The following is a 17,635-nucleotide window of genomic DNA, read 5'->3' as shown; positions in this document are numbered from 1 at the left end:
CTGAGCTTCCTCTCAGTACCTGGATCCGTCCCAGACCCAGGCTGGTATCACGTGTGAGGGGGTAATAACCCGGGCTCTCAACTTTTGCAGGCAACAATCAAACCCACTGAGCAAGAGAGATGAAGCTCCAATCCTTCAGGCTCCTAGATGGTTAATCATATGTCTGGGCCAAGAGAGAGGAGAAGGAAGCAGCAGGCTTCCAGCCTAGGACTAATAGTTGTCAGACACAAAGTGCTGAAAACTGGATGTTGATGTTAACCTTCAGTGCAATTTGCTTCAGAAAGCCTGGGCTGGTGAGATGAAGCACATAAACATGCTCTTTCTGCATGATTTTAATCAAAGGAAGTTCAGCATAGCTTTGCAAGTCTAATTGATTGGGTCACGCCAGCATTAGATGGTGGTGACAAGCTTACTTGCATCTTCCCAGAAGCCAAATGAAACAAACAAACAAACAAAGCTTCCAAGGAAGATATTTACATCTGCCCTTCCTCTGTTGAGCCAATGGCTGGAGAGTATTTTGTATGCATTCATTCCTTCTTCATTCATGAATACCTTCTAAGTGCCTATATTGGGCTACATGGTAATCAAGGCCCTGGAAATACAGCAACTGACAAGGCAGACATGAGTTCTGCTGTAAAGTATCTGACACTTGCGTGGAAGGAAACAAGCAAGACACATGCTCACAAATTAAAGAAAGAAGACTATGTGTGAGTGACAGTGCTATCAAAAATGTTATGCAAGTTAATTAGAAAGGAATGTAGCTGGGAGGGTGCTGTCTTAGCTAGGGTAGTCAGGATAGAATTGTCAGAGATGTGCCAGTATCCTTTCAACTTATATATGAATAATGCGATAGAGGGAGCCATGCAGAGCCTGAGAGAGGAGTTATCATCAAGAGAGAACATTAAACTGCAAAGGCTCTGAGTCTAGAACAAGTTTCATACAATCACGGACAGACAGAAGGCAAATGGTGGCCCAGGTGGGAGGTATCTGGACTGGAACGATCCTGTCCAAAGAGGGCCTGCTGGCCTCCAGGCAGACCTAAGAAATGATTTAGATGAAAGATGGAAGTTTTGGTTCACTTTCAATTGATTGCTGACAATAAGACCACTCAAATATATGACAGTGACCCAATCAATTATAAGATTGACCAGACATGTACCCAAGAGATTGGCAAGGGAGATCCAACCAAATGTCTTTGGAGATGTGTTGTTACATTTTCTTCCTAAGTGTGTCAGATTATATTACCCCATTTCATTTGAGCTGTTTAGTTTCTACATTAAGACACACAGACATTTTCCAGAATAGAATAGAAAATAAAAAATGTGTAAGAATAAAACATTATTAAGTGATCCTTCAAGGAAACTTTCATGGTCACTGGAGACCAGGAAACCAGTACCATTTGATTTAAAAAGAAGAGTGTACTTTTAGATTGTGTAAATCAAGATTCCCTAATAGAGCATCTCCTGCTGCAGTGGGTGGTTTCTGTTTCCACGCGACTGACATGGAACTAAGGCTGCTCAGCAGGTCTCCGCCTGGGTAATGTAGGTTCCCACTGGGAGACCCTCTCCTCTGTGTGTTACTGCCCCGTCCCATCCACTCTCTACAATGCAAATGTCTACTGGCTCTTCACCCTCGGGAGACATATCCCTGCTCCTTAGCCCAGGAAATGCTGAAGCCACCTTCCTGGGGTCACCACTACAATCCCCAACGACCACTTGCCAGTTGGGCCTGCTCTTGCTTTCAGGGTCCATCCTCCAGACAGCTGGAGTCCACCTCCAGGAATTCACATTTCTCAAGAGAGTTCCCATTCTTGTTTTTAAAGAAGGCTTCACAGGGTGCTTGTGTGGCTCAGTCAGTTAAGTGTCTGACTCTTGATTTAGAGTCTTGATTTAGGTCATGATCTCACAGTTCAGTCCTAAGATCAAGCCCTGCAATTGGCCCCCCATTCCCTGTCCTGAGCATGGAGCCTGCTTAAGATTCTCTCCCTCTCTCTCTGCCCCTCCCCACTTTGTGCTCTCTCTCTCTCTCTGTCTCTCTCTCTCCAAAAAAAATAAATAAATAAAAATAAAGAAGGATTCATATTTGTTAATAACGTAAATATTATTTGCCTCTTCTTTCTCTAGACTTGACACAGCAGTGGAGTGGGGGCTCATTTCTCTGGATTTCGCATTGGAGCAGGGGGGACTCTTTGGAAGCCACATTATTTCCCCCCCCCCCATCTTACAAGGAACGTACATCATTTTTATCTTCCTTAAAAGCAAATTGAATAGGTTCTATAGCCATTCAGCAGCCACATGACTTTAGATAATGTCTCTCCAGGTAGGAAAACAAAGGTGATGGCTTTAGATGGGGGCCCTGCTGACTATAACAGACGTGTGGGGTCTCCCAATGGAGAGCCACATTACCAGACTAACCACTTGCTAAGCAGCCCCTCATGCCAACAAATACTTAGATTCTGGAAAGCTGCATTTCCTTACCTATAGAATAGAATAGACATAATAACATCTAAATAAATGATAAATAAATAACACAATAAAAATAAAACATATAGAATAGTACATAATATATAGTAAGTTCTTCAAAAATATCAGCATAATTTTTTTCTAATGTTTATTTATTTTTGAGATAGAGAGAGACAGAATATGAGTTGGGGAGGGGGAGAGAGAGAGGGAGACACAAAATCAAAGCAGACTCCAGGCTCTAAGTTGTCAGCACAGAGCCTGGCACGGGTTCCAACTCACAAACTGTGAGATCATGACCTGAGCTGAAGTTAGACACTTAACTGACTGAGCCACCGAGGTGTCCCTCAGGATAATTTTTTAAAGGAAAGTGAATAGAATTATTTTATTACTTTTGAGTTATCCCTAAACATTTTACCACCAAAATGATACATATTTCTTTCCAAGTGAAATAAAACAGTAAGATACAAAGTAAAAACAGAAGTTATACCTTCCTTTTTCCTACCTCCCAAAGGTTAAGTAACCACTATTGATATATTTTGGAGTATTTCTATAACGTTATACAAATGCAAACATACAAATTGTATTTCCCTCCAAGGAAATCGCATTACGTACAGGAATCAACAACTTGTCACTTATTCATATTTTGGATATCTTTCCTTTTTTACTCAAAAATAGTGTCTTCTGGGGCGCCTGGGTGGCGCAGTCAGTTAAGCGTCCGACTTCAGCCAGGTCACGATCTCGCAGTCCGTGAGTTCGAGCCCCGCGTCAGGCTCTGGGCTGATGGCTCGGAGCCTGGAGCCTGTTTCCGATTCTGTGTCTCCCTCTCTCTCTGCCCCTCCCCCGTTCATGCTCTGTCTCTCTCTGTCCCAAAAATAAATAAACGTTGAAAAATAGTGTCTTCTACTTAAAGCAGCATGGTAATCCAATTTATAGACTACCCTCTAACATAAGTTCTTAGATGTAAACTTATCTAGAGAAAATACACCTCTTTGGAATTACTCTACTTATAGGGCACAATAATGGTTCAAATCAGAATCAGAATACTACTGGTTCTGTGCAATAACCAGTGCTCACCAGATTATTTCCCATAAGCTCCACATCACAGCCTTCCTGTAAGTCGTGGGCCACAGATGCCACCTACTTGCATTACCAGAGTGAGAAACACCACTGGGATGAAGCCTGCTTTTTATCTGATTTCTTTCTCAAAAACCAAAAGATTAGCTGTAAGAAGGCAGTCACTCAGCAAGACCTTCTCACCAAAATCTAAGAGATAGGACAGCGTGGGGGGGAGAACAGGTGGGTAAAAAAATACAATTAAGAGACCAGTGTTCCCCTGGGAAGCCTAGGACATTGTCCGTTAGAGTCTATCTTGAGGTGCCTCCTAGTACCTTTGGATTGTTCATCATTTGCACCAGTGTTTCTTGAACTTCCCTTCTCCCGCCAGAAACACATACACTTGTTCACTTGTTCGGTGTCACCTTGGGAACTCAGAGGAAGTCCAAGGAAGAGAGGCCTCTGTCGTCTGGGGTTCCCGGTGAGGGGATGGGAGATAGGAGGGAGTCCACTGAGAATGGTGGCCCAGACATGGTGAAATTAGACACCTGGCCCATGTAGGCTGAAGGTTTCAGTGTTAGGATTCTGCTGTGGTCATTCTGTTGTTCAAATCTCTCACCTCTTGACGTTCAAACGTTAGTTTATCCCTTCTGCTTCATTTTCCTCATTCAGGAAAACAACGTTCAATTATACATGCCGCCACATCAATGTGTTTAGACGGTGTACTCCCTTAAGCACACATCCAGCACCACGTAATGTCGATAAATATTAACTGGGATTTTATGCCATTTGCTCTTTTCCAGCAACTTTGGGAGGACAAATTTCACCAATTTGTGGTACTTGAATGCCCTAGGCTTTCATCCCCAAAAGCTATTTCCTAAACTCCCTTCACCCCACTTTATTTTCTGAGTTATCACCCTCACTGGTCTGAGGCTGTATGGAGCTTATCCAGTAAACAAGTGTTGGCCTTTCTTGGAGAATTGAAAACCATTGTCTAGTCCACCTGTTTGGCGACAGGATGATATTCCTGCTGTTTCAAACTCAATGCTGATTTCTCCGGTCATAGTTGGCTTGTGAACATACATTCTACCCCCTGAAGAATTGAAGATATTGACGTATGTTATAGATGCTAGTGTGCCTTTATTTAAACACAGTAATTTGTTGGTTCTGAGTGAGTGTATGTAAGAAAAGACACAATCATTGAAGATAAAATTGGCCAGAAATTACACTGTTTCTTTTTTCTCTACCTTTCCTTTTCTTGTTTCCAAAGCAATAACTAATCAATGGGGGTTAGGGAGAAGGGATAAATTGCTCCTGTGTAGACAAGAAAAGAAAGGATTCTACAATCCTGCTTGCCAATAACCACTGGTAGAGTGTGGAATACAGTTCTAGAATGTCTTACTAGAGATTCTACAGTCCCAAACTTCTTAAAGCCTGGACTCTCTCCACACACACAATTGGCTCCAAAACTCTTTTGCATCAAAGCAGATCTGAAGTGAAGAGAAAGTATATCACACTCTTTGTTTCTCCCAGGTAACAGAGATAGTGATACTTTCCACAATGGAGACATCATGTAACAGAGTGGTACCAACCACAGGTCAAGATACTCAGGGTTATGTTCTATCAGGATGGGCACTCTCTTGCCTGTCTAGAATTTTCTACCTTCTGAATTTTAAACCAAACGTGCCCTAAGTAATTCTTAAAAGCTATCATGTCCTGTATGTGTTCTAGTTATATATAAATATGTAATCATGATATAGACACCATTGTGACACTCTTACCTCTTAACATGTTTAATACCCAGCCAACTTTTATTATGCCTACTAGTGAAACTGCTCTCTTTCTTTTACCAACTGTATATGTCATTTTGAGGGGTGCCAGAAATTTTTATTTCCAATTTCGTATTTTTAGACATTTCCCAGTTTCTCCCTTTTGGCTTAAATTATCTTAATCCTATGGAATGGTGGAATACATTGCTGGAAATTAAGTTTATATGTTGTATAAAGTTCTTGTGTTATACATTTTATAAATTTAAATATTATAGTTTTACTGCTAATCAAAATTCAGCAGCAACAAATTTGACTTAGAATATATGGCACTGCCCTACACTCTTAATGCTCTTAATAACATTGGGTATCATCAACTTAAAATACCGATTACAGGTAAAATATATATCCTCACCTCTTCTGTTCCAAGATCCCACCCATGCCCCACTCTCTCCCTCCTCTCCTTCAGGATTTTCTGGGCCACCTCTGCTGGTGTGGATGCTGTTGCTGGACCACTGTGAACACCATGTCCTCGGTGAATTGCAAAGTACTTGTTCCTCCATGTCTTGGACCACAAGGGGATTTTCCCTTTGCAGTCTCAAAAAGACAAAACAAAACAAAAGTATCTAAGGGAGGGATTTTTTTTTCCATATGAGCTAGCCTACCACCCTAGGAACTGTTATCATAGATGTGTTTTGGCGACATTAATTACTTGACCATCTCTCATTTTCTTTTTTGGCCTCCCCCCACCCCCACCCCTTGGGAGGTTTGTTTAAGAGAGAAGATGAGTGAGGATGGGAGATAAATTATTGTCCAGAATTGAATTGTTTCTTTATTTCATCCTCAGCTTTTCTGGGGAGTGATTTCAATAGTAACACTTAAGAGGAAGGGGGTAATAAATGAAACATGCTTTCAATTCACTGAGAGAATGACAGTCCCTTAAAAACCCTCTTGTCCGTAACTGAGGGGATTCGGAGGAGAGTTCCACAGTTCTTTATTAGCAATGCCCAAATCCAAACTGTTCTGCCAGCCTACAGTGCAAGATAGAGGCAGGACTGCGGAACTCGTTTGGCATCAGACCCAACCTGCACGAAGTTTATTCTTTTGCTAATCCCAGCTTGCACAAAAATGCTTAGGAAGAATTGTTTACTGGATGCTGTCCATCTGTTTCATTCAGAAGAAAATTTTTTAGCGTGAAAACTTCACAACCTGCACCCTTTGGGGCGGAATAGGACAGGGAGAGGAAAACTGAAAGCTGCGCGATAACCGAACCCTTTGCCCTATCACACTCCCCACAAGAGCTCCCCACGGTGCCGGTGGCCTCGGGGACTTGTAGTTCTGCGGGTCGGGGTGAAGGCCCAGAGCGATCTGCACTGAGTAGGATGGGTCGGGGGCGAGCGTGCGCTCTGCTCCCTGACCTGCGGCGGGTGGGGGGGAACCCACGCCTGGAGCCCGGCCGGACGCGACACAAAGTCCCCGCGCGCTGGGGCCCCGGGAGTGAGCCCGGGCGGGAAGGAGCCGCGCCCCCTGCCCGGACCCGCCCGGATTCGAGTCCACCCGGGGCTGGAGCCGGAGGCGGCACCAGGAGAGGGCGGGTTTGGCCCGCGGGCGGGTGGGAGCCGCAGAGCCCACCCCGCGTACGCCCCGCGCGGCCCGGCGGCCCCGGCTGTGTCCAAAGAGCGTGGCGCGGGCGGACCCTGCGTCGCCAGAGCCAGCCCAGGGGGACCTTGGAGGGGGGGTCCTCCCGGGCCTTGAGTCGTCAGGGACACTGAGGGAGCTCAAACCGGCGTGCATTCTGGATCCATGTTAGGTTTTTGTGTTTCCACGCGAAATCACCTTCGTTTGCGCGAAGAGAATTTTACAGGCTTCACCTTTACAGTGAATGGACATTCAGGGAACTGGGGAACTGTTTCTCTTCCTTTTGCAAAATATCAAACTTTAAAAATTATTCTTCCCAACGTAAAAGCGCATTTGCCCGCAAAGGCGCGGGACGGGGGGGGGCGGTTCCCCACTGCGGGAGACGCGGAAGGCGGGGAAGCGCGGGAAAGGCCACTGAGCTCGGGATGAAAGGGGTCTCCCTGGGCCTGAGGGACCCGGAGCCGCCAGGGGAGGGGTTCCCTAGGCGTCGCTGCCGCCCGGGGGGGAAGCGACGGCGGGACTGGGCTGAGGCGCAGCGCCCAGAGGGGCTGAAGAGGGATCTGGCAGGGGTGGGAACCATAAATGACCCCATGATGGTCTAGAATTTTAACAGGGAGAAAAAAAGAAAAAGAAAAAGAAAAAAACAAAAAACAGGTGATCTGATTCGGGCGAAATTGCCCAGCTTGCGCGCCCTTTGCGCCCCCAAAGTACCCGAGTGGGGCGCCCCGCATGCGCTCCCGGACCCGCTCCGCCCCCTTCGCCTTCCCCAGACTTTGAGAGTCCCGGGGCGGGGGCTGGGGGGGTGGTTGTGTGGTTTGGGTTTGTTTTTTCGTTGTTTTTTGTTTTTTAAGACCCTGTAAGGTCACAGTCCCTGCTCTTGGACGGCATCACAGCCGCCCTTCCGTCTCCTTCCGTGGCACCGGTGAGCCCTTTTCTCCACCTCGCCGACCGCGTGCGTGAGCAGCGGGTCTGGGCGTTCCCTGTGGAAGCAGGAGGTGGGTGGCTTCTTCCCCTGGCGTCTCCCAGCTACGCCTCAGGGGGGTAAGTTACTTAACCGAAGGCCAAAACTGTTGTGAGGTGGCCATCTCTTCCGGCACTTCCTTGGTACCACACCACTCGTTCTCCTTTCTCCCGTGACCTAGGGGGCGACTGTTTCCTTCTGGTGCCAGCCCTGGCCTGGAGTGCTTCCCCGTCCATTTCCTTTAACCTGCCCCCACCCGCCCTTTGCGGGGAGTCACTCTGTTAAAGGCTTCTCAGTTATCCCTGTGGAGTGTGCATTTGTTTTGTGGCAACGTTGATGCCTACAGGCCTCTTTTCCAACTGCACAATCACTCCAAGATATTTAGGAAACCAAAATATTTAGTCCTGGGGGCATTGCAGAAGCCGGGCACGGAAGAGACGCCCATCGACCCAGCTGAGAAGGAGCGCCGCCTGAAGTACAATAGAAACAAGGAGACTGGGACATCGAGGCAGCCAAGGACTATGAGGATGGTGAGGATAAGAGTCCTGTTGTGGAAATGACAGTGTTCTTGTAGAGGTTAGGAGAGGCTGGGAAGGGAAAGATGGAGATGGTGAATGTGTGCCCTTAGGGTGACTTTTTAAAGATTTTCACCTGGGGGGGAGGGGGGCCTGGGTGGCTTCCTGGGTTGAGTATGGGACTCTTAATTTTGGCTCAGGTCATGATCCCAGGTGGTGAGATCAAGGCCCTGCATGAGGCTCTGCCCTGAGTGTGCAGCCTGCTTAAGATTCTCTCTCTCTCTCTCTCTCTCTCTCTCTCTCTCTCTCTCCCTCCCTCCTTCTCTCCCCCCTCCCCAACTTGAACTCTCTTTCTTTCTCTAAAATAAATAAATAAATAAATAAATAAATAAATAAATAAATAAGTGGTTTTCACTTGGAAATAAGTTGAACTTCACAGGAAAGATGCAGGAATAGCCTATAGAAATCCAGCAGACCTTTTACCCATATGGCTCAAGGTTCAGGATGCCACGTTTCGTCTCTCTATCTCTGTCTCTTTCTCAGTCTCTCAGACACACATCCACACAACTTGAAACTAGATTGCATATATTATCTCCACCTATAGCTAAACATTTCAGTGTGTATTCTCACCTAAGGCTCTTACCTAATTAAGCACAGTACAGTTATTGGACTGAGGACATTTAACCTGTACACTATACTTCTATGGAATCTAAACTCTATAGTTCCACTTGGCCAATTTCCCTACTCATGTTAACAGCACTTTCACTCCTCCAGTTCATGATCCGGTCCAGAATCAAATGTTAAATTTAGTTACCCTGCCTCTTCAGTCTTGCTTAAGATGGAAGAGTTCCTCACTCTCTCCGGCCTTGACATTTTAAACAATAGGGGCCAATCATTCTACTGAACAGTCCTCAATTTGGGTTTGTTTGATGTTTCCTCATGATTTGATTGAGATTATGTGCCTCTGGCTGGAATGCTGCATAAGTGATGTTGTGTAATTTCAAGGCATCACCCTTGGAAGTATATAATGTCGTGCTCCCCACTGGTGATGTTAACTTTGATAATGCCAGTAGGTCGTATGTGACACCCGCACCCCAGAGCTAATAAGCAATCTAAAGGAAGAGAAGTTGAGATAATGCAAATATTCTGCATCTCATTAAAGTCCCCTTTGCATATTAAGCATCCATTGGCAACTGCTGCCCAAGTAAACTTTTAATATATTGGTTGCAAATGATTTTCCAGTGCTAACACTCTGCACATTTGTCTACTGGAATTCTGCCGTAAGAAAGAATCCTTCATTCTTGCCTATTTTAAAATTAGTAGAGGGGCGCCTGGGTGGCTTGGTCGGTTAAGCGTCCGACTTCGGCTCAGGGCATGATCTCACGTCCGTGAGTTGGAGCCCCGCGTCGGGCTCTGTGCTGACAGCTCAGAGCCTGGAGCCTGTTTCAGATTTTGTGTCTCCCTCTCTCTCTGCCCCTCCCCTGTTCATGCTCTGTCTCTCTCTGTCTCAAAAATAAATAAACGTTAAAAAAAATTTTTTTTTAAAAATTAGTAGAGACTAATGGATTTCTATCCTAAGTATAACCCATTCTCTTCCTATTTTCATCTTCAAATTCTTAAGTGCTTTTGTGGTGAAATGGAGAAATAAAGTAGCTGAAGAAAAGTGAGGATTTTCTAGCTTTTTAAAAAATGTGTTCCATACATGTGTGTTTATGTCCCAAGGGGAATAAATGCATAGTTAAGGAGAAATTCTTGATAAAGGACAGGGGGTATATTTTCCCTTTAAGTTGGGGAAAGGAGATGTAATACAAAGAGGGTTTGGTCTTAAACAGAACACCTTTAAAGAAAAACTTTCTTTGAAATTCACCACCTACAGCTAACCTTCTTTATTCTTCCTCTACATCAGACACAGTGTGAAAGGGAAGCTCCTTCTGTGGTGGAAATTTACTTTGACCACAGTGCTGCACTGTCAGCCCTGTTGACAGTTTGTTTCAGCCATCTTTTAGCCTTGACCTTTTAGTCTTTGCTTATCTGGGCAAAGAGCAGGCAAGAGGTCTACAGTCTCTCTGAAAGTGCCTCACAACAGTGGCCATTCTGAGGTAATTCTGTCCTTTTCTGCCAATCAGGCAGCATCCAGTCAAGCAGCAAAATGTCTTACTTTCTTACAAGTGCCTCCTAAGTGTTCTGAACATTATTCCTAGGACTATACAACATCATTTGCCTTCTGAGAGATACATCTTGGTTACCTGTTGGATGGGATATTGATGTGAATGCCACAAATTTCTCTACTCCTAGGAATTCCCTCTGTGACTCTTCAATTTGTTGAGTTTATGTATATCGTCTGTAGAGGAAAAGGATCACAGTATTTTGAGTTACTTCCTGTTAATTCTGTGGGGATGTTTCTCGAATCTATAGTGCCTGTTACACATTGATTTCATTTTGAGAGCTTCTGTCATAATAAGAAAAATTAATTCCATGGGATGTAAACTCTCCTAGGACTTAACTATGTCAGGAACTTGAGCAGAGGGAATAGTAACTTGTTAAAGATAATGTTTGCTATGAAATTTTTAAAGAGACAAGGAAAGGTAGGAGTGCAAAAGCCAGGAAAAGCATATAATGTGTCATCCGGACCAGGACACTTGAGAATCAAGGGAGAGGGGGAATATTAATGATTTTACCAGGACAAGAAACCGGGACTATCTCAGGCACACTGAAATATGGCTGACCTAGTTTGGACCAAAATGGAATTTGAAATGGCTAAGAGTGAAAATTGACAGGAATATGATGCTTTCTAATTGAATAGTTTAAAGTAGTGCGTGGATGGAGAAGTGGAAGGACTGCACGAGAGACCATTCTGGGTAGTTCTAAGGAATTCGATCCATTAGAGAACTCAGCTGTGTTTCAAGTGTTAGGCTCAGCACATTGCCAGCATAATGGCTAATTTTCCCAGGCACTGGACCCGATACACCATTATCACGTGTATATTATCATTATGTGTGTACATTTGAGGTTCCGGTAGATCATATGATTCAAACCCATATTAAAATCTACAGTGATAATCACAGATATGGTGGTAGATCTGATAAATTAGATTTTGAGGCACCAGGGAGCACTGTGGCACAGCCAGGCGAAAGGCAGGCAGCAAGGAGGGCACTTGGGAGTGGAGAGACTCATCTGTCATGTTGAGCAAGTGATTGTTTACTTTAGTACAACATTTTGAAGAACAACATAGAAATGCCAATCAACATTATGTTAGTCAAGTAACATGAAGAGTCTTATGAATTAAATCTTCTAGAACTCTCTCCTACAAAAGTATTCCAACATGTTGAGAACAGCGATAATATAGAGTGGGGAATATCAAGCAATTTTAAAAATTGATAAACACCATACATACCCTCATCACAAATCAGGCCAGGATTTCTTTACCAAAGAGTCTAAATACATTGTGTAGGGGCGCCTGGGTGGCGCAGTCGGTTAAGCGTCCGACTTCAGCCAGGTCACGATCTCGCGGTCCGTGAGTTCGAGCCCCGCGTCAGGCTCTGGGCTGATGGCTCAGAGCCTGGAGCCTGTTTCCGATTCTGTGTCTCCCTCTCTCTCTGCCCCTCCCCCGTTCATGCTCTGTCTCTCTCTGTCCCAAAAATAAATAAACGTTGAAAAAAAAAAAATTAAAAAAAAAAAAAAAAAAATACATTGTGTATACTCCCCAAAGAACAAAAGCAAAACCAGAAGCTTTAAAAAATGCGGGATTGTCAAGAGCTAATAAGGGAATGCAGACCTATACTGCATACTCTGTCAGACTTCAGTTTTAAGTCCATATGGGAATATTTGGCATCCCCTCACCTCACGTCATTCCCCCCAGTGATGAAGTTGGTACCCTTTGCTGGGGCTGCTATAACACAACACCACAGACGAGGTGACTTAAACAACAGAAGTTTATGATCTCACAGTTATGGAGAGTAGAAATCCAAGATCAAGGTATCTGCAGGTGTTTTCTCCTGAGACCTCTCTCCTTGGCTGGCGGATGGCTACCTTCTGCATGGTCCTCGTGCACTCTTTCCTCTGGGTGTCCCCATGCCTGCTGTCTTTGTGTTTGACCACATTTCCTCTCCCTGTAGGACAGCAGTCTGATTGGAGTAGGGCCCACCCTAATGGACTCATTTTAACTTAATCACCACTTAATGATTTTTATATCCAAATACACTCACATTCTGAGGTATGGGCAACAGGCCTTCAACATAGGAATTTGGGAAGACCGATGCAGCCCGTGAAATGCGTCTTATTCTTAAATCTAAGGGAAAAGATGAAAATAAATTCCTAGCAACTCTTCCACTTCAGCTTTGTGCCTTACCTTTCTTACAGGCATTCATTTGAAATAAAGGCCAATCGGAAAGATCACAGTACTTAAAGAACCACTAATGTCCTTAGTATCTATTGATTTCTTTCATTTCTTAGGTGTGTCAATGTGCTCTGAGCAAAGAACACCAGGAATACACTTGCAGTTGAATAAGTTTATTACTCTTCGTACAAGATCAACTTATGCCTGGGAGGAACCATGAGGCATCTCAAGAGGAAGGGTGAGACTTAGAGGATGTGAGTGGGCTTGTTTGCTGACCCTGTGGAGGATCTCAGCAAGCAGCTTTTGCTCTGCATTACATACTGTGAGCAGACAGGGGTAATTCTATGATTCACTATCTCTCTGGAAGGATGGAAGTTCGGACAGAGAGGACAGCTAAAATTGGTAAAGATGCAGCAATCCACTAATATCGTCGAGGACAGGTGTGTTTGCTTGTTTTTGTGGTTAGGAAAAAGTTCATGATTTTGCCTCTGATCAGGTACGATTATAGGGTGGTCTTGTTTTTTGTCCTGATCCATATATTGGCACTGGGTGGCCACATGTGATGGTGTTGTCGTATGAAACTGTTTATATTCAACTGAAGAACATCAATGCCTACCTGTGAGTGCCAGGCTAGCTCATGGAAATAGTAAGTCACAGTACATAGCACCATCCAACTCTTGGATGTCAGGACTCCTGTTTCCTTTTAGGTGCTAAAATATAATAAAATAGAGACTAGTCTCAAAAATCTTCCAAGCAGACATAAGGTTAGTCACATAAACAATGTAAGTCAACTGATACCATGAACATAAGCGAAAGGTAGGTTATTTCTTTTTTTTTTTATTTTTTTTTTACGTTTATTCATTTTAGAGACAGAGAGAGACAGAGCAGGAATGGGGGAAGGTCAGAGAGAGAGGGAGACACAGAATCCAAAACAGGCTCCAGGCTCTGAGCTGTCAGCACAGAGCCCGACGCGGGGCTCGAACTCACAGACCGCAAGATCATGACCTGAGCCGAAGTCGGTCGCCCAACCGACTGAGCCACCCAGGCACCCCAAGGTAGGTTATTTCTTGTAAATGCCTCTGGTTTTCATAGATGATGCATACCTTCCCAAGATGTATAAAAATCACTTAACCAATCGCCAGCCATCTGGAAACCACAGTTGTGATAACCAATCATTGTAAAGATCAGATTCCTCTCTTTCATTTTATAAGCCGCCCTATAACATCAAGGCCCCTAAGTTCAGACCACTTTTGCATTTCAGTTTTCCCTCTTTGTGAACAGTTTGCTTCTCACTCACAGAAGTACTTATATTGATTTTATGGTATAATTTTTTTGTACAGTGACTAGCATCAGAAGTGGGACTTGAAAAAGACCCCTGAAGAACCCTGAATACAGTGAGTAACGAGTGCTGCACCCACGGAGTCCCCTGCGGTCACTGCTTTCTTGCTGATCATGGAGTTCCAGGTACTGTCTCCCAAATCCAAGCTCCACTCCCTTTATGTTGACCTTTCCAATTAATTGAGCAACTTCGTTAAAGCTTTTTGGTAAGTCACACTCTCATCTGTAAGGCCAGAATACCCATGCTTCTCGGGTTTGGGGACAGTGGTAAATTAGTGAGTTCCGGGCAGATTTTTTGTCTTCGGGAATCTAAAGGCAGAGATGGGTTCCACCTGGTCCCAAACTGGGAGCTGGATCTTGTTCCTTTTTGGAAAACTGGTAAACAGTTTGCAGTGGCCACTTTAGGGAAGCTTTAACTTACATAAGAAAGCCTATTTCAGGGAGGATGCCCTTAAAAAAAAGAGAATCCCAAACCTCTCTAAGACAATGGAATGCATTCTTTTATTAGGATGTAGAAGTTTCTAAAAAAGCAAAATGACTCCAAAAATAGGTTCTCTAAAAAAATTCTTATGCTGAGGGCACCTGGGTGGCTGAGTAGGTTGGACTTCTGTTCAGGTTATGATCTCAGGGTTCCTGAATTCAAACCCCACATTGGGCTCGCTGCTCTCAGTGCAGTACAGAGCAGGCTTCTGATCCTCTCCCCCTCTCTCTGCCCCCACCTGCTTGCGTGCTCTTCAAAATAAATTTAAAAAACAAAAAAAAATCTTATAGTAGTAAATTAAAAGCTTTACTGAAAAGCTGTACCCATCCAAGCAGGTAACCTTAACTTATACCACCTGCCAAAACCAGTTTAGACCCAACTATTCTTTTGAGCTTTGAGTTATTGTACCTGACACATGGCTAAGATTTTTAAATGATTGCTATAATTTTTGCAATTGTGTGTTTATGTATATCTGTATAGTTATGTAAAACTATGCAGGGATATATATTATCAGGCACTAAACTGCAGTAGAGAACTGATGTTAGCCCTCAGTGGGCCATTTCAAGCAACCTCAAGGAGATCTCAGAAACAGGAAGAACTGGGGCAGGGTGGCGTGGGCGGGGGGAAGAAAAAAAAAACAAAAACAGAAAAAACTGGAAAGACAGTTAAGTGGAGGTATGCAATCAATCTTTTTGAAAAATCAGAGATGAAAGACACATAATGTATTAAAATGATCTACGGGTCTTTCACGTGTCTATGTGGAAATCAGTAAACTTTAATTTTTACAACCGAACAAATTATACTTTGTGATGTGCAAATATTTGGAAAACTGCTTGCAAGTACTAACCCCTTTATCCACTTTGTACATCAAATGTATTGTAGCTAACAAGCTTCGGAACAGTTCTTCAGAGCAATCTGAATATCTGCTTCCTGGGCTATAGTCCTCAGTGAGACAATGAATAAAGCATTTGCTAGCCAAGATTGATACTGGCTTTCTTTCAGTTGACAGTATGTATATGTGATATTCTTTGAGAGAGAGGGAGAGAAGGAGGAGGAGGGCAGAGGGAGTAAGAGAGAGGATCTTAAGCAGGCTCCCCGCCCAGCCCGGAGCCCCACGAAGGCTTGATCCCCACACCCTGGGACCAAGACATGAGCCAAAACCGAGAGTCAGGCACTCAATGCTCTGAGCCACCCAGGCAGGATAAGTGTGATGTTTAACAAACAAACAAACAAAGACCTGTGATTAACTAGCATAAAGAAAAATATGTGCTTGTATGAATTATGTCTTAAAGTCTAAGAAATATGGAACAAACCTTGACGTTTTTGTATACAAAAACATACCTGTTCAGGTATACATGATTGAGATATTCTTCAGTAAATTTTAGCCCTGGATTACTTTTCGCTTCCCGTGGGAGCTCAGAGCCTAGCAGTGGAATGGGGGAGGCACAGCTCCCTTCCCTGAGACCAGCTCTCCGGCCCCTACATTCACCAGTCAGTGCTCTCTGCTGGTTCTTGCTCCTTCCAGCATCGTCGGGCTCCCGGCGTTGGCAGGTGTCAGCCTCCCCTCCACTAGGTGCATGACCCATGATGTGCGGTCACAGTTTCTGGCAGAGCCGGACTGGCGCTTTCCCGGTGGAGGTGGCTCTGCTTGGCGCGGAGCTGGGTGTGTTTCGCCGGTGTCTCCCATCCTTTCGCTTAGCGGGGTGTTCCGTTCCCGGCCCCACTGGCAGCTGGGAAATCGGGGTGGGGGTGGGGTCAAGGGGCAGCACCTGTGCATGAGCCCAGCCAGGTGTTCCTCGGGGGGCAGCTCCGCGCCGGTACCCAGCAGCCTGTTTCTCGTCACCACTTTCGCGAGCAGCGCCCACCAGATAACTCTGGGATTTCCGCGCCACTACTTGAACTCCGCCCAAAGTTCAGGGTCGTTGGGTGCCGTCCCTTCCTCTGCCCAGGAAGGCCCGTGTCGGCCTTCCGGTGGTCGCCCTTCCCGGCCGTCCCCTTGCCACTTTGGCCAGTAGCTCGGAGCCGGCGGTTTGTCTGTCACAGCCCGGATTGTGCACAGGCTCTGTGGCAGCACCGCCCACGACCCGGCCTGCACTGTTTCTCAGTGACGGCCCCTATTACGTGACTTCGCGGTGCGGGTGTTTGTCGTGCGCAGCACCGCTCGTCTCCCCCAGTTTGCATTTCTCTAACTGTCCCGATCTGGCCATTTGACAGGTGCAGCTCCCCTAGTTCCCCCGGAGCATTCATTCTGTGTCTTGGTGGCTGCTCGGCGGCTAGCGTCCAGACCGCCGCTGCTCTTTGGCCCTTTGCTAGTGGAGATGCGCCCGCGCTCGCTCGCTCTTTCGCAGAGACGACAGCGACGTCAGAACGCCTCCATCCGGACACTGGAACAATCACTGCCTGTGCTGGTCGGGTCTCGGTCTCCAACTCTCCAGGTTTCACCGTCATCATGCATGTCTTCCTTCTAGCACACCTGGAATTAGCGGTGCGTGGGATTTCCTTGTTGTAGCAGGTCCCGTGTAGTCGCGCCTGCGATTTCCAATCTTGGCCGAGTCCGAGAACAGCGGCCAACGAGATTTCTCCGCGGAGCAGATCCCGCTTTAGGCGAATCAAGGGTTTAGCCAGGCCTGGAACTTCTTAGTCAAAGGAAGTCCATGTTGATTCTGGCAAATGAGTATTTGATCCTGCCTTGCAGATTTCTATGTCTGACCGGATCCCGGTTTAGCGACTTACCAGCGTAGCATGAGGTGGGCGCTTCAGTTCAGCCTAAGATTACCAGTTGTAATAAGTCTGAATAAACCCATGTCTCTGGTATATCTGAGATCAGGTGAGCTCAATGTCAGACCGAATGTGTCCAGATTTGCAAGGAATCTGTACCTGTTCATCAGGCCTGCCATTTCTTTTTCAATGGTAGCAAGTGTTTCTCAGAAATGCGATGACCTGCCATGCCTATGTTTGTTATTAGGTCCCACAGAAGTAGGGGTATATTGGCAAAACTACCTTTTTTGGGGGTAGTATTAGAACAGTTGTTTTGTTTTGTTTGCAATAGGAAGTACATTTTATTACTAAATCTGGGAGAAGTCAA

The 17,635-nt window shown here is 45.3% G+C and overlaps 1 long non-coding RNA gene across 1 annotated transcript in view; it reads right to left on the bottom strand.

Annotated features, from left to right (window-relative positions):
• The window catches only part of LOC116738285, a 32,230-nt gene extending 15,834 nt beyond the window's left edge, over positions 1-16,396 (bottom strand). The window contains exons 1-3 of the long non-coding RNA XR_004344035.1: positions 15,892-16,396; positions 13,348-13,441; positions 10,642-10,736 (exon numbers count right to left, since the gene is read on the bottom strand). This is a non-coding gene — a long non-coding RNA (uncharacterized LOC116738285). The remainder of the gene's footprint in view (positions 1-10,641; positions 10,737-13,347; positions 13,442-15,891) is intronic.
• Between the last annotated feature and the right edge of the window lie 1,239 nt (positions 16,397-17,635).

The sequence above is a fragment of the Lynx canadensis genome, chromosome A1, assembly GCF_007474595.2.
Source record: "Lynx canadensis isolate LIC74 chromosome A1, mLynCan4.pri.v2, whole genome shotgun sequence".
Lineage (NCBI taxonomy): Eukaryota > Metazoa > Chordata > Mammalia > Carnivora > Felidae > Lynx > Lynx canadensis.
The sequence above is the reverse complement of the archived record's forward strand: the minus strand, read 5'-3'. Positions and strand labels throughout refer to the sequence as shown.